The 10,760-nt window shown below is 36.2% G+C and overlaps 1 pseudogene; it reads right to left on the minus strand.

Moving 5' to 3' along the window:
* Positions 1-202: 202 nt before the first annotated feature.
* On the minus strand, positions 203-9,938 carry LOC104105033 (lysine-specific demethylase JMJ32-like; annotated as a pseudogene).
* Positions 9,939-10,760: the final 822 nt, after the last annotated feature.

The raw sequence follows: 10,760 nt of genomic DNA on the forward strand, positions 1-10,760 counted from the left end.
AAATCCATAACTAAGCTCTTTTATTACATTATGTGGATGTTCATATATTTTTTATTGTTTAAAATAAAGTTGGATAATAAATTTTATTACTGCTTTGATTTCTTTAAGTGTTCTTGAATCCCGGAAGTAGAATATATAAGGAATGTGTGCGTATATAGACAGTAATGCAAGTTTATGATGAGGAGAGGAGATATGCTATCACTTTGAAAGGTGAAAGGTGTAAAATGATGAATTATGCCACATTTCAAATGTCATTATCAACACCAATTTTCTCGCTTGGCCACAACCCACACACAATTCTTAACAAGTATTCTAGCTCGGGATTTATCCAATTTCCCTTCTCTGAGAAACAAATGTTCCATTAACACAATACAAATGCACTTTTATCCCAGAGAATCAGTAAAGAAGCAAGCAATAGATAGTCTAATATCAGAACGTGATTTGTGCACTTTTGTTGTAAACGCAAACAGTACACTTTCCTCCAATTTATGGCAACAACCATGAGCTGTGGCTTTTGTCTTTTGAGGAACCATCCTAATGCCGCTCTACCCGATAACTGATGATTGCCAGGGCTTGAAAGAAGAAATCCTATAAAGTGCATGCATGCCTTTTCAAGAAGATGGCTTCCTTTAATCGGATCAGGTTGACCTTTCCTTACTGATAAGCAGAACATGCAAGCAAAGCTTCAATAGCAGATTACGGAAGCATTAAGTAAAAGGATGACACAGAACAGGAGAAGGTGGAGCATATAAATACACTGGCCAATCTCTAAAGAATATGGCACCTGAACCTCCATCACTGACACTGTTGCTCTGGATATTAAATGGCACATTGAAGAATCTCCCTAGCTGACTAAACCAGAGATGCAAACCGGGGGGCAATCATGAAGTGAAAAGCTCATTTGAGCTTCTCCCATCTCATGTTGAAAACACTCAGCAAGCGGAAACAAAAGGATGCTTGCAGTATTGGATCTCAAAGAACGAGAAATTCCCTTGCTTCTCCTCACCATAGGGCTCCTGACAGCGTGCGATGTTTACTTTTCTGCAGCGTCTTTAGAATCCTGTAATAAATCATCATTAGCTGAAGCAGTGCTGCTGGATTCCTCTCCAGAGTTGCCCATAGATGAATGGCATTGTGATTCCACAAGTAAATTTCCAGATGATGCAGGATTACACAGCATGGAATGAGGCAGCGATTGCAGGAAGTTGAAGTAAGCATATTTAATATCAAATCGCATGTCATACCCTGCCCGACAAACAGCAGTTTAGTTACCATTACCCTTGGAAAGGAAAGAACAAGGATGAGAAAAGGCCTTCTTTTTCTGTCCTTTTTTCTTCCTTTCAGTTTTTGTTAAATAGGCTGGTATTTAAGATTCTTACAATAGTTTACAGCAATGGTGAGTCCTCTACTGTCTGGGCTCTGTCTAACATGGTGAAAACCACATGCTTGGCCTGCATCATTTGTGTAAAAGAGAAATATGATTAATTAACACCACTAGGTAAAGCTACCACCCATACAGCATCATGAAATGCATGGAACTTTTTAAGAAGCCCCAAAAATATTTTCTGACACACAAATAGTAGAGCAGGTATTGGGCAGGTTTTCTCGGTTTGTTACCAAATTACCGAATTTTTCAGAAGCAAATCAAGAACTTAACCGGATTACCAAATTACCAGAACCAAACTGAGATTTCGGTTCATCTCATTTGGTTTTTACAGAATTATGAATAGCCTTAGCCATCCTAAACACGATGAATCATGCTAAATACATACACTAGAAAAATGCTCAAATCAATTTCCAATTTCAATATTTCAACTGCATAGTAGATCTCTTTCCACCAAGAAAAGTGTAGACTCTTACATTCTTTCTCCTGCTTGATGCCAGGGAGAGAGGATAAATATTGCATCACATGAAATTATACAAGCATGACTAATAAAAGGAATGGTAATTGTCCAAACAAAGATGACTATAAAAAGGAGATGTCTCCCCATTATTCGATGGAAAGAACATTTTTTGCTGACTTTAATGGAGTAAAAAAAAGGGCAGCCCGATGCGCTGAGCTCCCGCTATGCGCGTGGTCCGGGGAAGGGCTGACTTTAATGGAGTATAGATATGAATTTAGATTCTTTATTTGTGGAAAGTGGAATGGCATTCGAGCTGTCAGGGAGAATAATGAAAAAGGTCCACAAGCAATTCATATTGAGTTTGTCCTTGCTACCTATCTCTCTTTGGCCAGTACAAGCTTCAGCTAGACATTGCACTATCTCCATCCCATTTTGCTAATCAGGTTTATTCATTGCAGTGAGAATAAAGTAAGATCAATTAATTGTTTGAGTTTTGGAATTCCAGCCCAAATATATCTAGCAAAAACGTATGGGCTAGTTAAATACGAAATTCAAAATTCTTAAAATAATACACTAGAATGAGAAATAAATTTGTTGATAAAACCAAAAGTTTGCAAACTTTGAGGAAAGTCTCAAAAGCCAAAGTTTAAGACGAAAACAATAAAAAAAAATGACATTACTTTTTTGCAGTGAAAATGTTTCATTAGATTGTTCCTTGCATTGCAAAAACAATGTGCAGTAACTCTTCAACTAGCACCTAAAGAGATGACTCATTGAACTTTTTTTCTTTCTCTGGACTGGTGGATGAAAAGTGAGGCAAATGCTCAAGCTACATTGAGAAACATGAGGTTACCAACTATGTAAAATGCAATCAAGAGATCAATGATTGGACCTAGTGTTGGCGAGGGGAACATTGAAACTAAATGAGAAAAAAATGTAAATGATGCTCCTGAAAGCTTACAAGTAAAGAATCTCGCCCGCCTTGACGGTAACTTCAAATGGCCTTGGTCCATCGAAATATAAAGGAAACTTGGCCATTTCCTTCTCCTCCAACTCAGGTGAAGGGTATGGATTAACACTGCATCATGGCACATACCTCATTGGTTCCTCCAGTTCCAAAGAGAACTCCCCAGTATCCTATAATACCAGAAAGCAGCAGAACACATATCAGCACAGTAGAACAGTACATATACTGAAATTCAAGTTTCCTGAAACAACTTATAACCATTGCAGCTCATCAACATATACATCACGAAACACTAGAAATGACTCCTAGAACTCATACATAAAACCCAATAGAACTACAAGTACGTAATACATGAAAGAAAAACAGGAACCTGAACATTGGCATACTGTTATAACATCGCCATAACATTGTTAATTTATGAGTAACGGGGCAAGTTTTCTCCTATTTCCAAGAATGAATAAAGGTTACAACTAGGATTGCCTTAAGCCACTTGATCTTCTAAGCTACTTGTTATATGATACTATTTTTTTTAGGTCCATTCCCCCCACCCCCACTCCCCAGAAAAAAAGATTTTGACAACTTTCTATATTTGGAAAAAATTGTTCAACTTTATAATTTTTCATTGCAACCCATCAACACATATACATCATAAAGGGATAGAAAGTCATACAATCTTACAATTCACATATAAAAATCCACCAAAACTTCACTTCAACTACATAACATATGTTGAATACATTAAAGAACAAGACATTATACTGAAATTCAAGTTCTCCAAAATTAATGACCACCAAATAGAACTTCCATACCAACACAAATACATCACAAAGTGCTATAATCGAAACAAACATCTAATTCATATATAAAAACCCAACAAACAAGAAATTAATACAAGAAAGAAAAGAATGTTGAACAAAATCGCTAATTCTGTGGAAACCCATCAACACATATAAACCATTTGTCTAAAATTTATACTATGTATGTAGAAAAGTATACCGCATATATAGGTCAATAATTTTGAACATCCTTAATTAAATTCCTAACTTTGCCACTGAACGCACTCATTTCCTTACGAGCACATTAAAGAATATATGGAACCTGGGAGTAGTGGTAATCAGCAGCAGGATACTGACGAACATACATCCTGTGAACATCAGTAGGAGGAAGAAGTAAAAAATGCTTCTCCCCAGAAACAACAGCATATATGTTCTCATAATGATCCTTATGAAATGAAGTTTCAGACAAATCATTACCAATCCAAAGGTTCACAGCTTCAGGCAAACACCCAAGAGCCTCAGAAGCCCAAGTAAAATCCGGATCACAATCGTGACTCAAAGACCCATACTCACTACGAAAACAATCATTCTGCTACTGCAGATAACCCACACAATTCGGGTCCGATTCTAAGACCCGCGTCAAATCATCAGGAAAAGGGATACGTTGAACTTCAGCAGAGGCGAAGCAAGTAGTGGATGGGTTCTTCCATGGCTGTGCTTAAAGCCTTAAACCCTCACCAATGGGAAATGTCTGCTATATTGCTATTTTCAATTATTTTTTTTTATAGTCTAGTGTTTGAGGCTATTTGATAAAGAATATAAAAATATTAACAGAATCAAGATACTTATTAAGTAATGACATACAATTTTATTTATAAGCATTACTAATAACTATCTCGCGAAAATGATACTATAAGATTAAAATTCACATAGTTTCAACAAAAAAAGAAAAAGAAAAAATAACACCGTCGGATTTATATAACTTAAACCCTTTGGTAAATAAAAATTTTAGATTTTTTTTCACTATATCGTCCAGAAATCTTTAAAAACTTGTGCTTTTGAAAAGAAAAAAAGAAGAAAAAAATAACATTTTTACAAGTTACAACTTAAGGACCAGAATAAGTTAAGTGAAAATAAAGAATAATTCTTTAAATTTTAGGCAAAAAGAGACCTAAAATGAAGGAGCCCCTCCAGAGTCTGTACACCCCCAGTGAGCGCAAGTACCTACTGAGTGCGAGTGCGAGTGCTGAGTGTCTGAGAGAGAGGAGCGATTTTGAGGAATGAGTGACTGTGAGGTTGGAGTGAATGGGAGGACTGAGTGACTGTTACTCTGAGTATGTGCACTTGATTTCATTACTGTTGTGTTTCAGCTGATATAGATCCCTGTCACGAAATTTTCTGAAAGATTCTATGTCCTGTTTCAATTGACCTTGATACGAATTAACTGTTTTGGTTTTAAATGTCAAACTTGAAAGCATGCCTATTTATCCGTATTATATTGTTTGTAAAGTGAACTGTACAGTGATGCTCGTTACTATATATTGATTTGGCTCTGGGCACTCAGCCTATTTCTATTCCACCATACCGTATGGCCCCGCCGGTGTTGAAAGAATTGAAGGAGCAGTTGCAAGATTTGCTTGATAAGGGATTCATTAGACCTAGTGTCTCACCTTGGGGTGCGCCAGTGTTGTTTGTGAAGAAGAAGGATGGCTCGATGAGGATGTGTATAAACTATCGGCAGTTGAACAAAGTCACTATCAAGAATAAGTATCTGTTGCCGAGGAGTGATGACTTATTTGATCAGCTTCAGGGTGCCAAGGTATTTTCGAAGATTGGTTTGAGGTCTGGCTACCATTTGTTGAAGATTAGGGAATCGGATGTCCCTAAGACGCTTTTCGGATACCCTAATTCATTTCAGCTCATGTTATATAAAGGTAATTGTGAGAAAATATATTGCATATTCTCTAGTTGTTTAGCATTCATCAGTTGAAAGCACTTTTGGTATTAGAGCACAAGAGCTCCTACTTCCTCCTCTCTCGTCTGAGTTTTCTCGTTTCTTCGTCTTTCATCTTGCCCTACTTCGATCGATTCATGCGGTGATGATTCTCCGCTTCTATCACAATAGCAGAGTTCGACTCTTCTTTTTCTTCATGCAATTAGTTGTTTCTCCTCATCAATTTTATTTTTTTGTTCTTTTCATGGCTGATGTTGATCAACTGGATGCGATCGTTGTTGATACAAGTGTCGCCGCTGCTAGTAGCGGAGTTGATCCGAGTAATCCTCTCTATTTGCATTCGTCTGATAATCTAGTTGTTATACTTTTTCTACTGCCTTTCAATGGCATTGGCTATCGATCTTGAAGACCAAGTGTATTGTGAGCTCTATCCGTAACGAACAAATTAAGTTTCATCAATGGCGATTGTAAACATCAAGATCCTCGGTCTCCTTAGCTTCTTCATTGGGGAACTATGTAATGATATGGCAACTTCATGAATTTTAATTTTTTTTTTCAAAGATATTGCGAACTGTATAGAGTTCGTCAATGATTCTGTCAAGTCGTCAATAGAATTGGAGGATCGCTATAAACAAACTAATGGTATTAGGTTGTATCAAATTCAGAATGAAATAACTAATTTGTCTCATAAAATCCTTGACATCAACAACTATGACACTAAATTGAAGAAGCTTCGTGAAGAATTAAACACTTAAAGTAAGAAAATACAATACAATTGTCATTGTACATGTGGCCCAAGGAAAAAATGCACAAAGCCGAACAGGATAGGCGGCTTATTCAATTTCTCATGGGTCTAAATGAGGTTTATATAGTGGTGTGTGGGAGCACTCTTATGATGAATCACTTACCGTCAATAGCACATACTTTCTCTTTGTTGATACAATATGAGAAACAATAGGAAATGAGGCATTTTAACCAACTAGAAGTCAAATTTACTTCCCTTCGTGTGTAATACCATATGAAATGCCAACTTCTACACTAATTATTCTCCCAACAACAATGGTCCTAACATCAATAGGTCCCGACCTTTTATGACTATTGTAAACGAATGGGCCACGCTAAGGATGTGTCACGATCCAATCCCTATCAATGACTGTGATGGCATCTAACACACCGACTAAGCGAACCAACAATCTCAAACATTAATCAAAGTCATTAGTATAGTTATAATAAGTCTAAACAAGTTCAGTAATATCATAAATAAGGCTAAGTACTATAACCAAGCATAATACAACACCACATTTTCAAATCTGGTGTCACTAACTACATGAACTTCTAAGAGTGATAAAATACAACGGTCTAGAATAAATTTACAATATTGTCTGAATAGATGAACGGTAATAATCAAATAGAGGAAGGCAGCTCCAAGGGTCTGTGAACGGATATGTAGCACTACCTTGAGTTTCCAAATTAACAGCTAAACACTTTCCTGAACTCCATTGGGACCAACACCTGAATATGTACAATAAGCGCAGAAGTGTAGTATAAGTACAAACGACCTAATGTACTCAGTAAGTTCAAGTCTAACCTCGAAGAAGTAGTGATAAGGCTTTGACCAACAAGATACTTACTTCCATAATCAAATAACCAGTAAGTGCAAATAAAGAGAAAGGACATATTCGAAACAGTGAGTATTAGTAATATGAATTACAATCAAAGAAGATAATAAGCATGCTTCTCATATATAATGATCAAAGAAAAATTCTTTCACATAGTCCACATAAGATAACAATGTGCATGAAATAGCAAGTAAAGGAATGCTCCTACATGGTTGCACGATATATATACATGCTCAAAACTCAATATTTTCATAGATTCAGTACAAATCCACACACACTCATTATACCTCGTTTGTCTGGCACAAGTGCCCCTCACAATCACACACACTCAACACTGTACGGGTGCCTGGCATAAATGCCCCTCACTAAGAACAACTCTATGTGCTTGCGCTCATAAGGCCCAATATAACTTGGGTGATCACTTGACTCCGGAGGGACGGATCCATATCTAAAAGCTACCATTGTGACATGCAATTCGATCCAACATAATGCTCAATAGCTTAAAAATTAGTCATCAATCTGCTCATATGTCTTAATGTGCCAAAGTATCTCGCAGTACCATAATTATATCAATCCGCACAGAATATACCATCGTGCCCTAACTCAGCTCATATTTTTGTATTTATATGCAGAGATATATGCATATGCGTGTGAGATAATATATATATATATATGGTGCACAAGGACATATAAATAAAAATATAGATGTATGGTCATGACAATGAAGTATGACAACGACTAAAGCAAAATTGCTCAATATATCAAGAATGTGTCTTCATGTCCAAATAAGGAACTATAAGTTTATACATGATCTCTAACATCATTATAAAGCCCACACAGTCACACAATCAAGTAAAGCATGTGCCATGAAGGGTACATAATCAAAAAAAAGGTAAAGATGCCTAAAACTATCCCAATCATGATATAAACTTGGTCTGTGTATATACGCTCGTTACCTCGCATATACACTACCTCCAACTCAAGTAACACATAGCAATACAGTCCATTTTAGATGAATTGCCTCTTAACAAGGGTAGCCAAGAGACTTACCTCTTCGGCGGATCCCTTCAACCTTCTGCAATCGCTTTTTCTTTAGAAATCTTTTTCAACCGGCTCAAATCTAGCCAAATAATACTCAAATAAGGTCAAATAAAATCATATGAATTACTTTCAAATAATAAAGCTTTAATCTTTAATCAAATCTCAAAAAGTGAATAAAAGTTTAACCGGGCCCACATGGACAAAACCGGAGTCTAGGACTAGATCCAGTTGACCCATAACCCCATAAGTACAAATATGTTATTAGTTCCCAAATATAAGTCTAAATTTATATCCACAACCTCAAATTATACTCTCTTAAGTTATAAAAAATAATCACAAATTTCATTCTTAAATTTTATGTTTTAGGTGTAGTAATCCATGGGAAATCAATATATATGATCATATTCAAGTAAAAATTACTTATCATCATTATTATGGTGAAATACCTCTTCAATATCTCATCCTCTAGTTCTCCAAAACTAAAAAATGATAAAAATAAGTTAAATTCCGAAATTTGAACTTAAAATACCCCTGCCAACTAAGCATGTCCAATGGGACGGGACGACCATGACCATCCCGGTGCTGGCCCGCAAAGTTTAAGTGGGATGGGATATGGGGTTAAAGGGACGCGGGATGGGACGGGTCACCTGTGATGACCCAAAATATCATCTTTAAATTTAATAATTAATTATGTATTCTAAGACCTCAAAAAGTACTATTTATCATTTTTCGACTTGCGTGCGCAATCTGTAAAATTTTATGGAAAGTCTTTATATGAAAAATAGATTTAAAATGTGAATTAGAGCTTTAAAACTCAATTGAGTTGACTTTGGTCAACATTTTGAGTAGACGGACTCGGATTAGTATTTTGACAGTTTCGGTAGGTCCGTATCGTGATTTGGGACTTGGGCGTATTCCCGGAATCAAATTCCGAGGTCCCTAGCCCGAGATATGGAATTTTGAAGAAAAAATTAAAATATTTAAGTTCGAATAGTGACCGGATGTCTAATTATCTGAAAACAACCCTGGAATAGAATTTTGATGATTTCAACAGCTCCGTATGGTGATTTTGGACTTAGGAGCGTGTTCGGAATTTTATTGGGAAGTCCGTAGTTGAATTAGGCATGAAATGGCTAAAAACAAGAATTTAAGTTTGGAAGTTTGACCGATGAATTGACTTTTTGATATCGGGGTCGGAATCCAGTTCTGAAAATATTTACAGCTCCGTTATGTCATTTATGACTTGGGTGCAAAATTTGAGGCCAATCGGACTTGATTTGATAGGTTTCGACATCGAATGTAGAAGTTGGAAATTCTAAGTTTCATTAAGCTTGAATTGGAGCATGATTCATGATTTTAGCATTGTTTGATTTGATTTGAGGTTTCAAATAAGTTTGTATGATGTTTTAGGACTTGTTGGTATTTTGGGTTGAGGTCCCGAGAGCCTCAGGTGAGTTTCGGATGGTTAACGGATCAAAAGTAGGACTTAGCTGCTGCAAAAGCTGCTGCAATTTTTCTGTTGGAAATGCTGTCAAAATCGGGTTGCCTGTCAAAATCGAGCTCCCTGTCAAAATTGAGCTCCCTGACAAAATCGAGCTCCTCTGACAAAATCGAGCTCCCAAGATCGAACTGGACAGATATGTAAGTTATAAAAACAGTGGCATTCAACATTTGCCATTTTTGATAAACTTGAGCTTGAACAGAGGCAACTTTTGACAGATTTTCAAGGAAAGACATTTGGGATTCGAGCCAGACGGAGTTGGATTATCGTGAAAAAGGCCTTATAGTGGATTAAATTGGAGCAAGACGAGATAAGTCTCTTGTCTAATCTTGTGAGGGGGAAATTACCTCATAGGTGATTAGGATTAAACAATTGTTGCTAAATTGTGGGGGCTACATACGCACGAGGTGACGAGAGTCCGTTCGTAGCTACTATTAATGCTAAAGTCCGGGTAGTTTAGGACTCAAAACATGCCTTACTTGTGTAAATTATATTCTTTGATTAATTAATATTAATTGATATATATATGAATATATTGTGAATTGTTAGATAAAGATATTAAAGGATGGAAATCTCATATGCTTAATTTTTGTTTAAATCAATTAATTGTTAAAAGAAATTATTCTCCTCCCAAATTTATCTTATAATAAACATACTCTCCTTCCGGAGGCACATAAAAAAATGTCCTCCTTTCTTGTGGAGCGGGCCGAACGCCTCAGCAGGATAGATACATCTATGGATAGCGCCGCACGTCCCTCGGCAGCCTACACGACACTTTAGATCGGGTCGTACGTCCTCGGCAGAAATCGTACTTAATAATAATAATTATACGATACTTTAATAATTTATTTCAGCTTATGAAGCTAATTAATAAATTGAAAAATCTTTTAAATTTAATGAATTATTATTCTTGCTTGTTAAGGAATTAATTGTTACTCATGTGAATGAGGTTTACTTAATAAATTGGAAATTATTTGAATTGAGGGAATTTAATTAATATATTGAGAATTGTTACATTTGAAGGAAATTTGATTATTTCTGCTGATTAAATAGATTAT

The sequence above is a fragment of the Nicotiana tomentosiformis genome, chromosome 9 (genome assembly GCF_000390325.3).
Source record: "Nicotiana tomentosiformis chromosome 9, ASM39032v3, whole genome shotgun sequence".
NCBI lineage: Eukaryota > Viridiplantae > Streptophyta > Magnoliopsida > Solanales > Solanaceae > Nicotiana > Nicotiana tomentosiformis.